The 20,509-nt window shown below is 42.6% G+C and overlaps 1 protein-coding gene and 1 non-coding gene across 4 annotated transcripts in view; one reads left to right on the top strand and one right to left on the bottom strand.

Annotated features, from left to right (window-relative positions):
* The window catches only part of TyrRS-m (Tyrosine--tRNA ligase, mitochondrial), an 817,527-nt gene that overhangs the window by 106,936 nt on the left and 690,082 nt on the right, over positions 1 to 20,509 (top strand). The gene's annotated exons all lie outside the window — the stretch shown is intronic.
* LOC145401453 (5S ribosomal RNA) lies at positions 13,687 to 13,805 on the bottom strand. The gene has a single exon (XR_013897603.1). It is a non-coding gene; the product is annotated as a 5S ribosomal RNA (ribosomal RNA).

Raw genomic sequence — 20,509 nt, 5'->3', positions numbered from 1 at the left:
CTTGGGAAAAAGGAAAAAGTGGCAGGGGACAATGTCAGGCGAATAGAGGGGATGTAATGACTACCATGTTAGTGGAAGCCAGGAACTCCCAGACAACAATTGATGTGTTGGGGGGGGGCATTGTCATGATCCAGGACCCAATCCTTGTTCTTCCACTGTTCTGGATGTTTGCGGTGGATGTTCTCCCTCAGACACTGCAAAACTTCACAGTAAAACATTCCGCTGACAGATTGACCTGGTGGGATGAATTCCTTGTGAACAATCCCTTGCATGTTGAAGAAAACAATCAACATCGGTCATCCAGAATGGTCATCATCTTCGACAGACGTTCGTCCTTTCTTGAACCTCTTGTACCAGAAAAATGTTCTGCTTTGGGACATGGCGTTGTCACCAAAGGCTTGCTGAAGCAACTGGTGAGTTTCTGCAGCTGTCTTGTTGATCTTGAAGCAGAACTTGATGCAGGTTGTTTGTTCCGTGAGGTCTGCCATTGCAAAACCACCAACACCACCTACACACCACATTACAGTAGTAAATGTAGCTCAACAACACAGCCGCTTACAGACACGGCCGGGGCTACACTGGTGCATAAGTGGTGCTGCAAATTCCTCATAGCGGCAAAAGGCAAAACTACAAATGGTTGGCTCCCTTTGTTCAAATTACTGGAACTTTTGGGTAGCACTTTGTGTGTGTGTGTGTATATATATATATATACACATACTAGTAAGCCCTTAATTCATGCGAACTTTTTTCACGTGATTTCGGTTATCCACAAATTTTTCGTACAATAATTAAAACGTAAAATTATAATATTCAAGTAAATAATTTTAATATACAAGAGAAATAAATAAAATATAAAAATGCCTACCTGCTGCCCGTGTGCATACATATATGCGTGTGTTTGTGTGTGTGTGTGTATGTGTGTGTGTGTGTGTGTGTGTGTGGGAGGTCGGTCTACCATGCACCACACAGTCAGTGTGAATCCGACGGTCGAACCATGTGTGACTCGCGTATCGTTATTTGTGGCATATTTTTCTGCCTGCCTGTAACTGCTTGCCTTGTCTGCCAACATGGGGCCTAAACGTAGTGCTAGTGATGAATGTGGTAACACACCAAAACGTACTCGTAAAGTGATGTTGCTGACAGAGAAAGTTAAAGTGTTGGACAAACTTAAGGAAGGAATGTCGGCGACAATTCTCCATCAGGACAATTCCCCGTCATTTATTTACATACCAGTTTATTTAGCAGTTACAGTACACTAATTTTTTACTTATATGAGTTATAAAATCCCCCTGAAAATTAGTTATTAAAGTATTAATTAATCAATAATAAGTAAATTTATAGAATGACGGAATCATCCATGTTTTGATGGTGATTTGACTTCATGGTGAATTGTCTCTGAACCGTGTGTTTGGGGTGAGTCAACTGTTCTTACAATAAAGAAGGCAGAACGTAGCATACGGGAGGCAGTGAGGGCTAGTGCACCAGACTGTGCTAAAGTGTCTCCACCTACGCCTGTGAACTGGCTCGGAACCGTATGTTTAGGGTGAATGAGTCAACTGTTTGGACAATAAAGAAGGCAGAATGTAGCATATGGGAGGAAGTGAGGGCTTGTTCACCAGACTGCTGAAGTGTCTCCACCTATGCCTGTGCTTGTCAGGGTTCAGTGTTAAATTTCTTACATTTTTGTTGTTTTTCATACTTTATGCTAGTTTATAAGGTGTATGTACAGTCTCGCGTACTAATTTCTGCTTAGGGGTTACCCCTTCCTTCCCCTCTTCTACCCTTAGAGAGAGAGAAGGGGGGAATCGCGAACGTCTATCCCGCCTTCTGCCCCCAACTCCCCCACCCTTCACCTCCAGCTACCAGTTACTGATTAGACGCAAATTTTCTCATGTCCTGTAAACATGACTAAACTGTCGTCGCACACGCTTTCAACGGCCAAGATTTGGACTATATTTTTAGGATAAATTATTACCGTATTGAACCGCATTCTCAAATTGAAAATATTCACCATCATTGTAATCCAGTGTCATCCGCTGCACAATTCCGGGTTCCAGTGCTTACCTTTTCACTTCCCTCAGCTGTCTCTCTCTCTCTCTGAATTTACTTTTCCCACTCACTCTTTCTTTTAAAATTTATATAACTTTCTCTTTGCTTCTCTCACCCTCCTCTCTCGTTCTTTGTCTTAAGTCTTCCCCACCTCTCACCCCTCCCCTCCCCCCACCTTAGGCCTGATCAGCAGTCAGTTATAACGTCACCGCTCCTTCGTATATCGTGTGCAGGCAACATTTATCACACACACTTAGGTCAGATTATATTATATATATATATATATATATATATATATATATATATATATATATATACTTAGGTCAGATGTATGGAAAGCTAATTTTTTTTTTTTTTTAATATAATTGTATTTCTCATTATGTGCCAAGTTCAAATAGAGAACACCAGACCAATATTCGTAATTTTTATTAGAGTGACCGTTCCACTTCACATAGCTGGGCAGCTGGGCTTATAAACTGCACACACACACACACACACACGTCCCAGCCATCGCTCCTAACCTTAAGTAGTTTCAGGAATTTTGTCTGTCCTGTCTCCTAAGGTCTTGTCTTAAATTTAAAATAATGAAAGTTAATAGAATACCAAAAATGTAAAGATTTATTGGCTATAGTATACATGAATGTTTGTAGTTTTTTCGGTAACAGCTGTTTTGGTACTTTACATTAAACATGGCCGAAAATGTAAACAATGAGGGACTCGAATTTCAAGGATTTGATACAAATACCAATGTCATGGACCTGGTTAAAAAATTAATTATGAGGATTAGTGAACTTGAAAAGAAAGTAGAGAATCTAGTGATAAAAAATGTGTCTGAAAATACGGATAGTACCATACAGAGTCTGACCCAGTCTAATGAAACAGCGAATGAAGAGATTAGGAATTTGAAGCGGGAAAATGTTGAATTGAGGAGGAAACTAGAAGAGAGTACTAATAAAATGGAGAAGGTGAGTAATGTATTAGAAGAGCATAAGGCAAAGTGGGCACATGTAGAAGAAGAACAAAAAGAAGTGGTCAGCTTAAGAGAGATCATCCAAGAAGAAAGGGAAATGAACAAGAAAAAAATGGAAGAAAATGTAGTGAAAATACTGAAGAAAAAAGAGAAAATAGTGAGAGAAACTGTAGAAAGGAACAGATGTGTGGTAGTATTTGGAAACAGGGAAGAGGAAGAAAAGGTTAGGTTCTTAAGACTCGAGAGAGACATGAACCTGGTGAGAGGAATATTAGGCAAGATTGACCCTGAAGGAGACAAGTGGGTAAAAGAAATTGAGGAAGTAAGGAGGATAGGGCCTTATAAGAAAGGAGAAACAAGACCAGTGTGAGTAAAGTTTACATCAGAAAGTGTAATAAATGAGATCCATAAAGTGACTTGGAAATTAAGCAAAGAGGCGGGGATGGAAAATATTATAATAAGAAAAGATCTGAATGAAGAAGAAAGAGAAGTTTTAAAAGAGAAAATAGTGAGAGAAACTGTAGAAAGGAACAGATGTGTGGTAGTATTTGGAAACAGGGAAGAGGAAGAAAAGGTTAGGTTCTTAAGACTCGAGAGAGACATGAACCTGGTGAGAGGAATATTAGGCAAGATTGACCCTGAAGGAGACAAGTGGGTTATAAGAGGACAGAGGAAGAATGTAATACTTTTTTTTGGAGAGTATTGGATGTGAAAGTAAGGAAGTGGTATTTAAGGAAATAGAAGTGAAGGAAACTAAGGGGGATGGCTGTGAAAGATCAGAAGGTGAGGAAGTTTTACGGATAGAGAGTAGGAGAGAAGAGACACCGCGGGTGTCATTCCAGAATGACAGTGACAAAACTGGACCAAACCGCGGGTGTCATTCTGGAATGATCGTGAATATTTTGAACACCGCGCGTTTTCCCGGCGCGCAAATTGTCTCACGCAAGAGTAGCTGTCGAGTTCTTTCACACCAGCCATCCCACACCTCCCTCCTCCAACCCCGAGGGGGCCCCCCCCACCCCTGCCCTGACCCGCGTCAGTCAGTATCTGTCCAGCTCTGTGCGTGATAATGGCGCTCCGTCCCGACTCATCGTCGCTCGCTTCCTCCTCTACAATGATTAGTGCTAGTGTTCCTTCTACCTCTACACCGGTAAAGGAACTGCCGACGGCGAGGCAGAAGGGGTTGAGCACTCCTGAAATTAGAACTGAGCTGGACAAAACTGTAAGTACAGGTAACTCGCACGGAACACGATCTCACGGAACGCGCTCGCAATTATACACGGTAAGGGCTGGGATACATATAAGACAACGTAAGATTAAAAAACCATTATGAAAACTACAAATTAACGCAGGAGAGGCCTTTGAAAGATCAAATCCTCGAACGTCACCGCAGCGCGCGGTTTGTTTTGATTACGTGACGATCTAGGCGGGAAATTATTCAGTGAGTGAGACATTCCCGAGTACAGTAGCACAGTATTTGTAAGTTAAATATTTACAGTACTGTACTGTTCTGGTAAGTTTATGTGCAACTTAAAGTACTATTAAATAACGTTAAAGCAAGAAATAAAGTCTTATAACCAGAGTACCTGATAGGCGTCAGAATATTGCCTTTTTTATTTGTTCGTTTTTTCCACAGTGCTGTTCAGTATTTGTAAGTTAAATATTTACTGTTCTCGTATGTACTGTACTTGTAAGCACTTAAATAAAGTTAAATCATTAAATAAAGCCTTGTAACCAGATAACCCGAATTATATGATTACCCATGATCGGCGTCGGAATATTGCCTTTTTTGTTTGTTCGTTAAACTCTTACTGTAATGCTTTTCTACAGTACTGTATTTGTAAGTTAAATATTTACTGTTCTGGTATGTACTTGTAAGCAATTAAAGCATTAAATAAAGCCTTGTAACCAGTTAACCTGATTTATATGATTACCCATGATCGGCGTCGGAATATTGCCTTTTTTTTTTTTTTGTTCGTTAAAGACTTATAATAAGAGAAAAATACATTTTTGTCTTGGTATCTTTACCTATTTGCTCAGGTTTGCTGTAATGGTTTGCAACTTGTAGAAAACTGTGAAAACTTTCGAGAAGTGAACAAAAATCTGGGACATGACCTTGACTTCACTGTCTCATGTATCATGTCAGTTCACCACCGGCTATCGTGATGAGTGGATGTACGATTTTTTCGCTCGTGGCCATGCCTAACCACACACAGTTACACCCATTATCTCGACCCAGACAGAAAATACAACCTTTTTCCTCCCTTGCAAAACACAAACAACCACTCTGTTTACGAGACAGCAATATATATTGCGAAAATAACAAGGTAAAATGATAAAGATGAACGTAAAATGATTGAGAAAGATGAACATGTTATGACGGAAGAAATACGTTTTCCCTGTCTGTAAACGTATTTATTTCTGCTTTGTATCTGTATTCGTAATAATTAGACTTATTGTTAGTTCTGAAACTGCATTACGATTCTATTTTTAGCCATTCTCGTGGTGTGGGAGCTGGAAGTTGTGACAACTTCCTTATTGCTAATCCGACTGACCCTCCACTTTATTCTCCCGTGGCAGAGTCTAGCCTTGGAGGATGTGCAGTTTTCTCATTTAGGACTGAAAATTCAACTCTTTCGCTCCCTTTTCCAAGCATGGGCCCAACGATAACGTAAAAAATAACTCGAAACTACCATAAACATATATCAAAAAGGTGAAAATGTATTCATAACATTTTTTTTTTTCCAGCCATTCCTAACAGATTATGTACTGAAATCATTCGATATCACAGTATTGCATTTCTAAGTTAAATATGTACTGTTCTGGTATGTACTTGTAAGTTAAAGCACTGGTACCAGTTAACCTAATTTATTACCTATGATCGGCGTCGGAATGTTTCCTTGTGTTTACGTACAGTATTTGTGTGTTGAAGTTTTGCTCTGGAGTACTGTACTTGTGAGTTATAACATTAAATAAACCTTCTAACCACTTAAAGTGCTTTCTAGTGACAGATAACAGCAAAACAACACATTTGGGGGGTCTAGGGAGCAAAATACGGAGTAGTTTAAATATACGCGATTTCGCACCTAACACGGCACGGTAGGAACGAAACCCTCGTGTTCCGTGCGAGTTACCTGTACTACTCTTGATTGTGGCAGTGAAAGTGACACACTCACAGCAAGCAGTGATGATTTGGCAGTGATTGGTGGTGAACCATTTTCCATTGATAGTGACAGTGATGAAAGTGATCGTGTTGATTCCCCCCCACCACCCCCAACTTACTCTGGGAAAGGAAAGGCTCCTATGGGCAAATCTGGTATTGCACGTGGGAAGGGAGTGAAGCGCAGGCTCACGTCTCCCACACCAGGCCCTAGTACGCATTTCCCATCAATTTCCCGTTCCCCTAGCCCTATTGCCCTCGCATCATCATCATCATCATCATCTGTCGTGCCCTCTCCTCAGTCTACATCATCTGAGGAGTACGAATTACCAAAGCCTGCAAAGCGAGGGAAGGCAGGCCGTGCAGGCCGTGCAGGCAGGCCTAGAACAAAGGGGATGCGTGGCAGTTGGAGGGCAAAGCTGGGCGATAAGCGAGGCGATAAGCGAGGTGATAAGCGGGGTAGAAAGGGTCAAGTTTCACCACGCACCAGGTCAGAAACCCCCCCGCCTGCCCCCCGCTCAGTTCCCTCACCCGCGCCACCCCCCCACTCACCGCCCCCGCACTCACCCTCCTCCCCGTTGCCTCCTGCCTCACCTCCTGCCTCACCCATTGCCTCCACATCAGCTCCTTCTCACGTGGAAAGGAGTGGAATGCAACCTGCCCCTGCCACTGAACCACGCACAGGGCAAGTGGATGCATTTGTTTGGTCTGACGGTGGAGATTTCCAGCCACACAATCCACCGTTTGATATGACAAATGCTGGAATACAGCCTGCCTTCCCATGCAACGCAGGTGATGAGTTTGTTGATTACTTCCTGGCCTTCCTTGATGATGAAATTGTGCAGCATGTCAGCGATGAGACCAATAGGTATGCAGCTCAGTGTGCAGCAGAAGGGCTGGGACCTATTGGCTCACCAAAGCAAGTGTCGTGGTTGCCTGTCAGGATCAGAGAGCTGTATGTGTTTTTTGCACTAATGTTTCTGATGCCCCATATAAAGAGACATGAGTTGGAGGAGTACTGGCTCGTGGATGACATAACTACTATCCCAATATTCGGGAAGTATATGTCACGGGATCGGTTCCGACAGCTGCTAGGATACCTGCACTTCGCTGACAATGACAACCCGTCCCAAACTGACCCTTTGTGGAAAGTGAGGGATTTTCTCAACAGGATTAGGGATCGATTTATGTGATTTTTCAGGCCTATGCAGAAAGTCGTCATAAACGAATCCCTGGTATTGTTCAGAGGACGTCTCAAATTCATGCAGTACATCCCCAGCAAACGCCACCGCTTTGGGATAAAGTTCTTTGTGCTGTGTGACTGTGAGACGGGGTATATCCTTGATTTTGTCATTTACTCGGCTAGCACAATGGATGTGAACAGGAAAGACCCCCTTGGCTTCTCTGGCTCCGTTGTAAAAGTGCTGATGGAGAGGTATTTTGGTGGTAATCATGTGCTGTACACAGACAATTATTACACAGCACCGAAACTCTCCAAATACCTTGCTGAACACGGCATTGGCACTGTTGGCACTGTACGGAGCTATAGGAAAGAGTGGCCTAGTTTCCCCGAAGCATCATCATCATCCAGGGGAGATGTTCACCTGAAGAAGTCAGACAAGCTTCTTGCGATCAGGTGGCATGACAAGAAGGTCGTGAATATGATCAGCACCATCCACAAGGGGGAATTGAAGAGAACTGGGAAGGTCAGCTACAGGACGGGAGAGCCAATCATGAAGCCTGATGCCATCATTGATTATAATGTAAATATGAGACTTGTTGATAAGTCTGATATGATGATTGGCGAAATCGACTGTCTCAGGAGAAACACCCGATGGTACAGGAAGGCTTGTCTGCACATGCTCGATATGTGCATGCTCAGCGCCTTCATTCTCTACAAGACACAAGTCGGGGGCATAAGGCAACCATCACTGAGACAGTTTTCAAAGACTGTCGTGCAGCAGCTACTTGCACGATTTGGTCAGGTGACGGCATTGATCCCGAGGCGACACTCTGACACACAACCTGACCGTCTTGAGTGCCGCAATTACATGAGCCGGCACCAGCTTGTGAAATTGCCTCCTACAGCAGGCGGCAGGTTGTCACAGGGCCGCTGCAGAGTATGTTCTACCACCACACGGAGGCCTAGGACGAGAAAAATGAGCACACACCAGTGCCTTGAATGCCAAGTCGCTCTCTGTGTAACTCCGTGCTTTGCCGAGTACCACTCTCTGAGTAAATACTAAAAGTGACAGTGATATATAGTGATGCGACAGTGACGTGCTTTGCCAATAATTGTATAATGGATAATGTAGTAATAAGGGATATTTTGCCTAGAAAAAAAAGGAAATATTGGCCAGTATAATAAGTGATATTGTAATAAGAGAATCTGCGGCACTTGTGGAATTCTGCGGCACTTATGTAATTCTGTGATGCGCCAGTGACGCAATATAGTAATAAGTGCATTGTAAATATAATGTACATTGCCCATATTATATGTAAAATAATATTAGAAGTTAGAAAGAATGAAATGATCGCATGAAACGTCAGTGAGCGGGTGCCGCCGCAGTGAAGTGAGGCGCAGCCGATGTGAAGAGCGGGCACAGCCGCAGGGAAGTGCCTTTTACCTACCTCAGTGAACACAGAGTGGGTGTTTATCGTATGTACAGTGTTCATATATGTTTATATTACTATTATGAGAGAGTGGTTGGCATTTGGTACTGGTGTGTGGGGCGTAAAATAGTTATTTCACACCCCTCACTTCTAACGGCTCTCCCCGTCCTGTGAAAGTCAACAAAGTCATGAAACCTACATCAATGGAAAGCTGAAGGTTAGTACTTTCTAATGGTACCTTATTTTTTTCTCTAGCTTTATTCTGTGCAGAGTTATTAAGGTTTAAAGGTTTGTTTAAATTTGGCTGAAACCCCCGCGGGAGAGGACAGTCAGACCAAAACAATACCCGCGGTTAAAGGGTTAAAAACGTCAAAAATAATTTGAAGGTGATATATACTAATGTTGATGGTTTCATATCGACAAGGATCGAAATTAACGATTTCTTGAGAGAACATGAACCTGATATCATGTGCCTGGTAGAGACCAAATTAAGAGAAGATATTGATGTTCATTTGGGAGATGGTAAATACAAACTGTGGAGAAAAGACAGGAAAGAAAAAAAGGGAGGAGGAGTGATGATAGCAGTGAAGAACAACATAAATGTAGATACTGTGGAAATGGTAGAAGGCAGGGCTGAAGTGATATATATGAAATTAGAAACTGGAGAGAATGTTAAGAGAGATATGGCGGTAGTGTATGTTCCCCCAAAGACGAGAGCATGGAAGGATGACGAATACCATGAGATGTTGTCAGATATGGCTATCTATTTGCAAAAAATAGTTGAGAAAAGCAATAATATAATTTTAGTGGGTGACTTTAACTGTAAAGAGGTGAACTGGGAGGAATGGTACTCAGGAGGCAGCGAGGATTCATGGGGCACTATGTTATTAAATATAATAATGAATAATGTGATGATGCAATGGGTCAAAGAAGAGACACGGTTTCGAGGTGAGGACACACCAGCAAGGTTAGATTTACTGTTCACCAAAGAACCCGATGTAATAGTATCATTGAAATATCTCTGTCCTTTAGGAAAAAGTGATCATGTGGTCATTGAGTTCCAGATGTTAATAGGGAACGTCGAGCCAAGAGACGAGCTTCATAGACGGAAGATACAACTTTGGGAAAGCAAATTTTACAGGATTGAGAAACTTTTTTGAAAATGCGGATTGGAGAAAATTCAGAGAAACAAAAGAGATACAGAAGAAGTGGGATATCTTTCTAGACCTGTATAATTTGGGAGTGGAAAAATTTGTACCAAGAGTAAGAGGGAAAGAAAACAGGAAAAAGGAGTGGTTTAATAGAAGGTGTATGATAGCAAAAAAAGAGAGAGATAAGGCATGGAACAATTGGAGAAAGAGAGGTAACAACAGAACAAAGGAAGAATATAAAAGAACAAGAAATGAATACACAAGAATACGTAGAGAAGAAGAAAGGAATTTTGAAAAAGGTGTAATAGACAAATGCAAGGATGAACCCAAACTGTTTTATAGATTTGTTAATGGCAAACTGAAACAAAAGGAAGGAATCACCAAACTGAAAGTAGAAGGAGAGGTCTTTAAGGATGCGGCAATGCAAGCAGAAATAATGAACAAATGTTTCCAGTCAGTTTTCACTAAAGAAAAGGAGCTTGTGGAAGGGGAGGGAGTGATTAGAAATGTTCCTGTGATAAAAGATATAAAAGTGGAGGTACAGGAAGTGTATAAATTACTGGAAACTCAAGATGTAAGGAAAGCCCCAGGACCTGATGGAATTTCTAATTGGGTACTGAAGGAATGCAGAGAACAACTGGTGGATAAAATTCACAGTTTAATCGTATGCTCACTGGAAGAGGGGAAAGTGCCACAAGAATGGAAGAGGGCAAATGTGGTACCAATTTACAAGGGAGGAAACAGGGAAGAACCCCTGAATTATAGACCAGTGTCTCTAACCAGCATGGTCGCAAAATTGTGTGAGAGAATCCTGAAAGACAGATGGATAAAATATCTGGAAGAGATGAATATTTTGGCTGAATGTCAGTTTGGATTCAGAAGTGGAAGGTCATGTGTTTCTAACTTGTTGAGCTTTTACTCAAGAGCGATTGACGTGGTACAGGAGAGAGATGGTTGGGTGAATTGTGTGTACTTAGACTTAAAGAAGGCCTTTGACAAGGTACCTCATAAAAGACTAATGTGGAAACTAGAATATATAGGAGGACTGAAGGGGAAACTTCTGGAATGGATGAGAGACTTTTTGAGAGACAGACAAATGAGGACAGTAATAAAGGATAGGATGTCTGGATGGAGGGAAGTAACAAGTGGAGTCCCTCAAGGCTCGGTGTTGGCGCCAGTAATGTTCCTGATTTACGTAAATGATATGGTAGATGGAGTGAACAGTTATGCAAGTCTGTTTGCTGATGATGTAAAGAGGAAGGTAGAGGTTGAGGAGGATTGTAAAATACTGCAGGAGGATTTGGAAAGGATACACAATTGCAGCCGGACGTGGGAAATGAAATTTAATGTAAAGAAATGTAAAATATTGGAAATGGGTAAAAGTACCAGGAGGCCATCACTGAATTCTTTGTTGGGTAATGAATTAATGACAAAAAGGAGAGAAGAGAAAGATTTGGGAGTGCTGGTCCAAGATAGTTTGTCACCAGAAAAGCACATTAACAAGATAGTTGGAGAGACTTATAAACTCTTGACTAACATAAGAGTAGCATTTCATTATATGGATGAGAAGATGATGAAAAAATTGATGGTGGCAATGATCCGCCCCAGGTTAGAATATGCAGCGGTAGTGTGGTCCCCACACAAAAAGAAAGATATAAACAAGATTGAGAGAATACAAAGAACAGCAACCAAGATGGTCCCCAGTCTGACAGACCTGTCATACAGAGAGAGGCTGGAAAAACTGGATTTGCCTTCCTTAGAGGAAAGGAGAAAGAGGGGAGACATGATTGCAGTGTTCAGGACCATGGTGGGAGTAGATAAAATTGACAAAGAAGATCTGTTTGTATGGGATAAGAGAGCAACAAGAGGACACAGAATGAAATTGAAAAAGTCAAGCTGCTTGAAGGATATCAAGAAATATAGCTTTCCTTACAGAAGTATAGACTTATGGAATGGCCTGGACAAAGAGATTGTCCAGTCTAAAAACTTAAACGAGTTTAAAGCCAAATTTGACTTATTGAGAAACAGCGATGGAAACCCACGAGCATAGTACATTCCATGTATATCACAATTAGGTATAAATACTTAAATACTGGAACGACTTAGACAAAGAGGTCGTGCATGAGAAAAACATTCATGTGTGTAAAGGTAGACTTGATAAATGTGGATATGGAAACAGGACAACATGAGCATTGCTCAATTCCTGTATACTACAAATAGGTAAATACACACACACACACACACACACACACGACTTAAATTTTGCACTGACAGCGTGGTGACTACAAATATAGTCATTCTAACAACTGGATCTGCTGGCTCCAAACCTTCCCTGTCCCAGTCAAAGTCCTCATTCAGTACCGGTTATTGAATGAGGAGTTTGACTGGGACAGAGAAGGTTTGGAGCCAGCAGATCCAGTTGTTAGAATGACTATATTTGTAGTCACCATGCTGTCAGTGCAAAATTTAAGTCGTGTGTGTATGTGTGTGGGTGTGTGTGTGTGTGTGTGTGTGTGTGTGTGTGCAGTTTATAAGCCCAGCTACCCAGCTATGTGACGTGTAACGGTCACTCTAATAAAAATTACGAATATTGGTCTGGTGTTCTCTATTTGAACTTGGCACATAATGAGAAATACAATTATATATATAAAAAAAAAAATAGCTTTTCATACATCTGACCTAAGTGTGTGTGATAAATGTTGCCTGCACACGATATACGAAGGAGCGGTGATGGTATAACTGACTGCTGATCAGGCCTAAGGTGGGGGGAGGGGAGGGGTGAGAGGCGGGGAAGACTTAAGACAAAGAACGAGAGAGGAGGGGGAGAGAAGCAAAGAGAAAGTTATATAAATTTAAAAAGAAAGAGTGAGTGGGAAAAGTAAATTCAGAGAGAGAGAGAGACAGCTGGGGGAAGTGAAAAGGTAAGCACTGGAACCCAGAATTGTGCAGCGGATGACACTGGATTACAATGATGGTGAATATTTTCAATTTGAGAATGCAGTTCAATACAGTAATGATTTATTCTAAAAACATAGTCCAAATCTTGGCCGTTGAAAGCGTGTAAGTAAATTCAGAGAGAGAGAGAGACAACTAGGGGAAGTGAAAAGGTAAGCACTGGAACCCAGAATTGTGCAGCGGATGACACTGGATTACAATGATGGTGAATATTTTCAATTTGAGAATGCAGTTCAATACAGTAATGATTTATTCTAAAAACATAGTCCAAATCTTGGCCGTTGAAAGCGTGTGTGACGACAGTCATGTTTACAGGACATGAGAAAATTTGTGTCTAATCAGTAACTGGCAGGTGGAGGTGGAGGGTGGGGGAGTTGGGGGCAGGAGGCAGGGTAGACTTGTTCGCGATTCCCCCCTTCCCTCTGTCCAGGGTAGAGGGGGAAAGGAAGGGGTAACCCCTGAGCAGAAATTAGTACGCGTGACTGTACTGTAGTGCATAAACAGTATTATTCAGATGTAATATACTTAATAGACATGCGTAATTATGTGCACACAAAGGCAGAATGTATACGCGAATGTACCACATACGCGAAGGGTCTGGGAACGTAACCCTCACGTGAATGAAGGGCTTACCGGTATATATATATATATATATATATATATATATATATTTTCATTCATTCATTGCCAGACGCCATGTATCCCAGACAGGGTGGCCAAGGGCTTAGAGTTAATTGTTTTTACAGGGAGGGGCACTAATCCTCCACCAACCCCACTTGACGTAGGGATGCCAACAGCATCTGGTGTTCCCAGGCGGTCACCCATCCAAGTACTAACCAGACCCAACGTTGCTTAACTTCGCTGATAGAACGGGAAGCGGTGTACTCAACGTGGTATGGCCGTTTTATATATATATATATATATATATATATATATATACACAGTATATATTTCATCTCATCTCATCAGCCGTTTGAGTGTCCACTGCAGAACCGGCCTATCCCTACCGAGGTGGGGATGATACAGCCAATGTATCTCTACCAAGTGGCTTAGGCTGTCTAGTAGAGATTGTATGTAGGGTGAGAAGTGCTTATAATTGTAATTGTTATGTTGGAATGGCTTTGGATGTGTGTGTGTAGTCTGTGAAGCAAGTGTAATCCGCCAACGCAAGCTGACCGGGTGCAAGCATACTTTATAGTATGCGACACTGGTTCAGCCACAGCACCCCTTGTGTCTGCCACTGCAGTACATGGCCAGAAGAATGCTCCCAAAGTTTTTTACCCTGACGGGGCAAGAACCCTCGTTCTTCAGTGCACAAAAACGCACACTTTACCACTGTACCACAGAGGCTCCATATATTTATAAATACATATATACAGTAATCCCTGTACTTTCCGGATGCCCACTTACCGGATATTGTGGGCCTGGACCTTCGGAGCCCAAAAATGGCCAAAAAAAGAAATAATTCCCGTAAATATCTGAATTTTTTCCCACCTGTAATTTGTAATTGCCGCTTGGCAACAAGCAGCTGTTACACCATGGACCCTTCACCCTTTCCTTCCTCCCCCCTCCCCTGTCAGGGTTGCCATTTGGTATTTTTCATTACCAAATGTGGGCCAATTTGGAAATGAAAAATTCGTTTGGTAATGAATCAGAATAATGCAATACCAAAAGGATTTTTCACATGTATGAGGATACACAGGAAGGAGATGGTGGATTGTTTGCTTTCTCTGATTTATCTGCTGGCCAACATAGCGTGAAAATAATCAACATGCTGTTAATTATAAGAAGAGTGATTACATGTAGTTCCACTTGTATATATAATTAGTGAAGAGTAAATGCTAGCTTTATGAATTTGGTAATGAAAATTGAGGAGTTTGGTAATGTGGCTGTTGCGATCTGGCAACTCTGTTTCCCTGTCATCAACATTTACAGCCTAACTCCGATCGAGAGCAGATGCTTATCGCAATGATAGCCGCACATGCTCATTTTTTTTTATGAATAACTGCAATACCTCGCCACTAGACCACACGGGAATTTACAGTGTTGTGCAGTGTTAAGAAATTAGAATTTAGAGTGCAAAGGATTAGCTGTGGGGTGCATATTGGCGGTTGAATCTGGCGGTTGTAAGTGGCGTGGTGCAGTTAAAAACAATGTGCAGTGTTAAACAATTATAACTCACAATGCAAAGAATTAAATGCAGCACAACACTGGATTACTGTACGTGCTTCAAGAGCATTTTCACCACTGCCAAAGCCAGAGAAGGTGGCCACAGACGTGCTGTAAGTACCCTGGCTGAGGTACAATCACTTCTAATTCCTCATTCTTTGGTTCCTTTTCATTTACTTCATGCTTTATGTCCATTATTGGTGTGAACAGGTCTTACATAGGTTTAAATAGGTGCTACGGATGTCCAGTAGGAAGTTATTTAGGTGGCTTTCAAAGTTAGCCTGGGTTACGGTCCTTAATTACCAGTCCAGGAGGCTGGGGCCCACTATGCGGACGGGACCACTTTCCGGACATGCCTTTGGCCCTATTACATCGGATTGTGAAGGGATTACTGTGTATATATATATATATATATATACAGTAAGGTCCCGGGTTACGTCAGTATCGACTTACGTCAATTCAAGGTTACGACAGTCGGTCCGTGAGTGGAAATTTTAAAATATAAGAAAATAAAGAAAAAATACGTAAAGAGTGGGTTTTGAAGTGTTGCTAAGTACCGCGAGATGTCTCTGGCGTTTTCCCGCCTCACTCTTGACTACCAACAATCGCTCTCAGTCTCACTGCTACCACCGCCTGATACAGTGATACCGTCATTTTCTTGTGTTTTTCGCCATCCTGATTCCAAGATGCCTAAGAGACAGCTTCCTGGTGACCATAACGACTCCAAGAAACGCAAGACCATCACATTACGTGAAAAAGTCGATATCATTAAGCGTAATGAGAAAGGAGAAAAGGCATCAGCAATCGGGCGTGCGCTTGGGATGAGCCGTACTACCGTAGCTACCATCCTCAAAGACAAGGAACGTATCTTGACTCACGTTAAAGGTGCAACTCCCATGCAATCAACTGTGATTACCAAGCAAAGATCGGGACTGTTGATTGAGATGGAACGGATGCTAATGCTGTGGATTGAGGACAATAATCAACGATGCATGCCTCTGAGTGAACAGTTAATCTGTGAAAAAGCACGCACACTCTACCAAGACCTTAAGAAAGAAAAAAGTGAGGAAAGTGAGACCAACGAGACATTTGTGGCATCAAAAGGTTGGTTTACTCGTTTCAGGGCTCGAGCAAACCTAACCAGCAAAAGAATTTTCGGAGAAGCAGCCAGTGCAGATGACGATGCAGCAAAAACATTCGTTAAAGAGTTGGAGGAGTTGATTGAGAAGGAAGGCTACATTCCAGAACTTATATTTAATGTTGATGAAACGGGACTAAACTGGAAACGAATGCCTAACAGAACCTATATTGCTAAAGAAGAAAAAACCATGCCAGGTCACAAAGCATCCAAAGAGTGCCTAACGCTACTTTTGGGGGGAAACTGTGCAGGCGATTTCAAGCTCAAACCGCTACTCGTGTACCACTCCGAAAATCCAAGAGCTCTTAAGGGGATCCTTAAAGCTAGCCTACCAGTTCATTGGAAAAGTAATTTAAAGGCTTGGGTGACTAGTGCAATTTTCATTGACTGGTTTTCAAAGTGTTTCGTGCCAGAGGTTGAACGGTATTGTGCTATGAAGAATCTGCCATTCAAAGCTCTTCTCATTATTGATAATGCTCCTGGTCATCCTTCGAGCCTGACAGAGTTGCACCCTAATGTAAAAGTTGTGTTTATGCCACCAAACACAACATCAATCCTACAACCCATGGACCAAGGTGTAATAAGAGCTTTCAAGGCTTACTACCTGAGAAAAACATTCAGACAGGCAATACGAGCAACAGAAAATGGTAAAGTAACACTCAAAGAATTCTGGAAAGATTTCAACATCTATAAGGCAGTTAAAAATATTGGAGAATGTTGGGCTGAAGTGACTGAGACAAATATGCACGGAGTGTGGAAAAGTGTGCCCTAACCTCGTAAATGACTTTAAAGGATTTGATGAAGACAGTATAAACGAAGTCAAGCGCAACTGTGTGAAAATTGGAAACGATTTAAATCTGGACATAGACGAGAGTGATGTACATGAACTTGTTGATTCACATGATCAAGAGCTGAGTAATGAAGACTTGCTATACCTGGGAAAGCAAATGGAAAATGATGAAAAAAGTGATGAGGCAGAACCGCTAAGACAGTTTAAGATTAAGGAAATGGCAAATGCTTTCGACTTCCTAGAAAAAGCAATGGCTGCATTTGAAGATCAGGACCCAAATGCAGAGAGGTTTGCCAAAGTGTACAGGGGAATTGAGGATGCAGTGTCCTGTTATCGTCAAATCTATGACGAAAAGAAATATGCCGCCAAGCAGTCTTCAATTCTCCAGTTTTTCAAGCGAACTGAACACCGAGCCACAACTTCACCACCAGTTGCTACCTCATCCTCATCGTCAACCCCTGACTCCCTATCTTCAGCCCCTGACTCCCCTGCTTCAGCCCCGGACTCCCCTGCTTCAGCCCTGGACTCCCCTGCTCCGGTCCCTGACTCCCCTGATGCAGTGCCTTCCACATCGCAACCCCAGTAACGAGTCAAGTTGATGTCAGAAGGTATGTAGTGACACATAGTATGCATCTTTTATTACAGTACCATACAGTAATCGGTCATTTTATCACTGAAATAATTTTGCTGTCCGAGTGAGAAAAAAAAGCCATCAAACTTGATGTTAGAAATGCTTACATTATCGTGCTGGTAATGATGTTATTTCATATTTTACGGCAGTAATTTACAGTAAACTTTATTGTATGATGAAGTATGAAAAGTGCTTGAATATAGGAATAAAATGTGTGTTGGCAGTGTGCACGTGTGTAAGGACGGGAGAGTGAGGGAGCGGCAGCCAGACTCAGTTGTGGGTGAGGCAGTGGTGGCGTAACTCTGCTGCCATGACGATGAGAAGTGCTGTTACCGCAGCGAGTGCGGTACTGTGACGAAGACTCTTAGCTAGTACAACTTATATTTTATTCAATAAATATCATCAGTTCAAAAGACTATGTTTCTTATACATACCTGTTATAAGATTATTACATGTATAGTATGCAATGTATGGTTGAAAAATCTGTAAGATGCATTGCGGTAAGCATAATCATACGACGTACTGTATAAAACTCGAGTTACGTTCAAAATCGGCTTACGTCATGTCTCAGGAACGGAACTCTGACGTAACCCGGGACCTTACTGTATATATATACAGTAATCACTCCAATATCCGGAGTAATAGAGCCATCGGTAGGTTCGGTTATTGGTTTCGTCCGGATATTGGGCCCCAGCTTATGGACTTGTACTTAAGGACCCTAACTCAGAGAAACACCTATACAACTCCCTCTGGACATGCATAGCACCTATTTAACACCCAAATCACACCAATAAGGCACATAAATGACTGAAATAAATGCAAAAGAAACATAAAATGAGGGTTTAGAAGTACAGTATGTTCATACATTAATAAACATTCTGGTACTTATGGACCCTAACCTAACCTAACTCTGAAAAACACATTCCTACTGCACATGCTTGAGGTAAGTATAGTATGGAAAAAAGTACAGTATGAAACATTCTGGTAAGTATAGTATGGAAAAAAGTACAGTATGAAACATTCTGGTAAGTATAGTATGGAAAAAAGTACAGTATGAAACATTCTGTTAAGTATAGTATGGAAAAAAGTACAGTATGAAACATTCTGGCTACTTACAGCAAGTCCCTGGCCACCTCGATGAATAACCGCCTCCTCTTGGACTCTGACAGTAAGAACGATTTCCTGAAGCACTTGCAGTACATTCTTTCTGAAGTCTTGCACTGATCTTAGTCAATAACACACAGAAGTCCGTTCTCTTCACAGTGTTCACTTTAGTCCAAATAATGTTCCAGTTTAATTTAGTGTTGCACATTAACTTTTCCCAAGTTTTTTTTATTTTCCAAAGCCAAAACAAAAAAGGTTAGTTACGTTAAATTTTGTTTCCACTGAGTCTTTTCTCTCATTTCGAAAACCTTAACACAACACACCGTTTTTTTCACTGCACAACACTCAAAATTCCCGTGTGGTCTAGTGGAGAAGTTCTTGCTGTTTATTCACTGTCATAGTCCGAGAGTATGACTGGCAGGCGACCAAGGGGTGCATCGCTGGGTCGTGGTGATGGCGTACTGACTGCAGAAGACTCTGAGGAATGCCGCAAACTCACGTCGAGCGGTGACTCCACTGTAGCTGATGTGCTGGGCTGTGGCTCGGAGCATGAGGGCCTGTCTTGGGGAGGCAACGGAGTGGAGCCAGGGCTTGACACAGCGGGGGTCACGGGCCTGAAAAAACTGTCAATCGTTGACTGAAGCAAGGACCGACGATTCTGGCGATTGATGATGCGCTGCCGGAAAGCACGCACTTCCTCCACGAGTCCCAAGGGCCCCATCTCCCTGTCGCAGTCTGGGTGTTCCAGGTAGTCTAGGACGAACTCTAGATGTTCCCGGAGTGCGCTCAGCTTGGGGATGGCTGGAGTAGTGTCCTGCTGAGAGGAGTCCGCATCATCGTCGCCTTCGTCGTCGGAATCTTCAAGTTCGGGACTGACACCAGCAACCGAAGACGCGATCTCGATATCAGACAACGTCTGATACCCAGGATCGCCCTCGTCGTCGTCCAACCACTCACGTACATCGTCCACATCAACAACGTCGCCGTACGTACGTAGCTGTGCATGGAAGTCATCCACGTCAAAGCCCAGAAAATCGTACTCCACATCTGTTCCGAGAAGCAGACGAGACCAACCATTTTCAAGAGTTTTCACAGGGACTTCCTTCCATGCACTAGCCCAGTTGTACAGCGCAGACTTGATGTTGTAGCGGCGAAGGTTTTCCAAAGTCCGCTTGCCTCGAGTGTCACGTCCTTCCCTGCGCTCGTCCTCGTCCTCGAGAACAACCATCACCTCGTCCAGGAACTTCCGACGGTACAGGCGCTTTGTTGGCACGATCACTCCTTGGTCCATGGGTTGAATGAGAGCAGTCGTATTAGGTGGCAGAAACATGCACCTAATACGGCCATTCTCAGCAACCAAGTCCTTGTTGCACGGGTGGGCAGGTGCATTGTCGAGCAGCAGGAGAGCCTTTACCTGGTCGCGCGGGATTCGCGGTGTCTTCGTCTGGTACTGGATGACCTCCTTGACGAAGTGACGGTGAAACCAGTCTTTGAAAATCACAACTGTGAACCATGCTTTCAAAGAATGGTACCATACGACAGGAAGGACATCCATCACCCCACGAAGGCACCGATGCTGCTTTGCACGGCCAACAACAACGGGCTTAAGCCGGTGCATGCCGTTAGCACTGGCACAACACAAAGCAGATATCCGTTCCTTAGAAAGCTTGCGGCCAGGTACACGCTTCTCCGTCTCCTCGGCTAGAGTGTTCATTGGCAGCGAGCGATAGAATAGGCCAGTTTCATCTGCGTTATAGACTTGACCAAGAGTGAGGCCCT

Source organism: Coenobita brevimanus, chromosome 55 (assembly GCF_032717465.1).
Source record: "Coenobita brevimanus isolate Jiangsu-jjx chromosome 55, ASM3271746v2, whole genome shotgun sequence".
Classification (NCBI taxonomy): Eukaryota; Metazoa; Arthropoda; class Malacostraca; order Decapoda; family Coenobitidae; genus Coenobita; species Coenobita brevimanus.
This window is presented reverse-complemented; position numbering and strand designations above follow the sequence as displayed.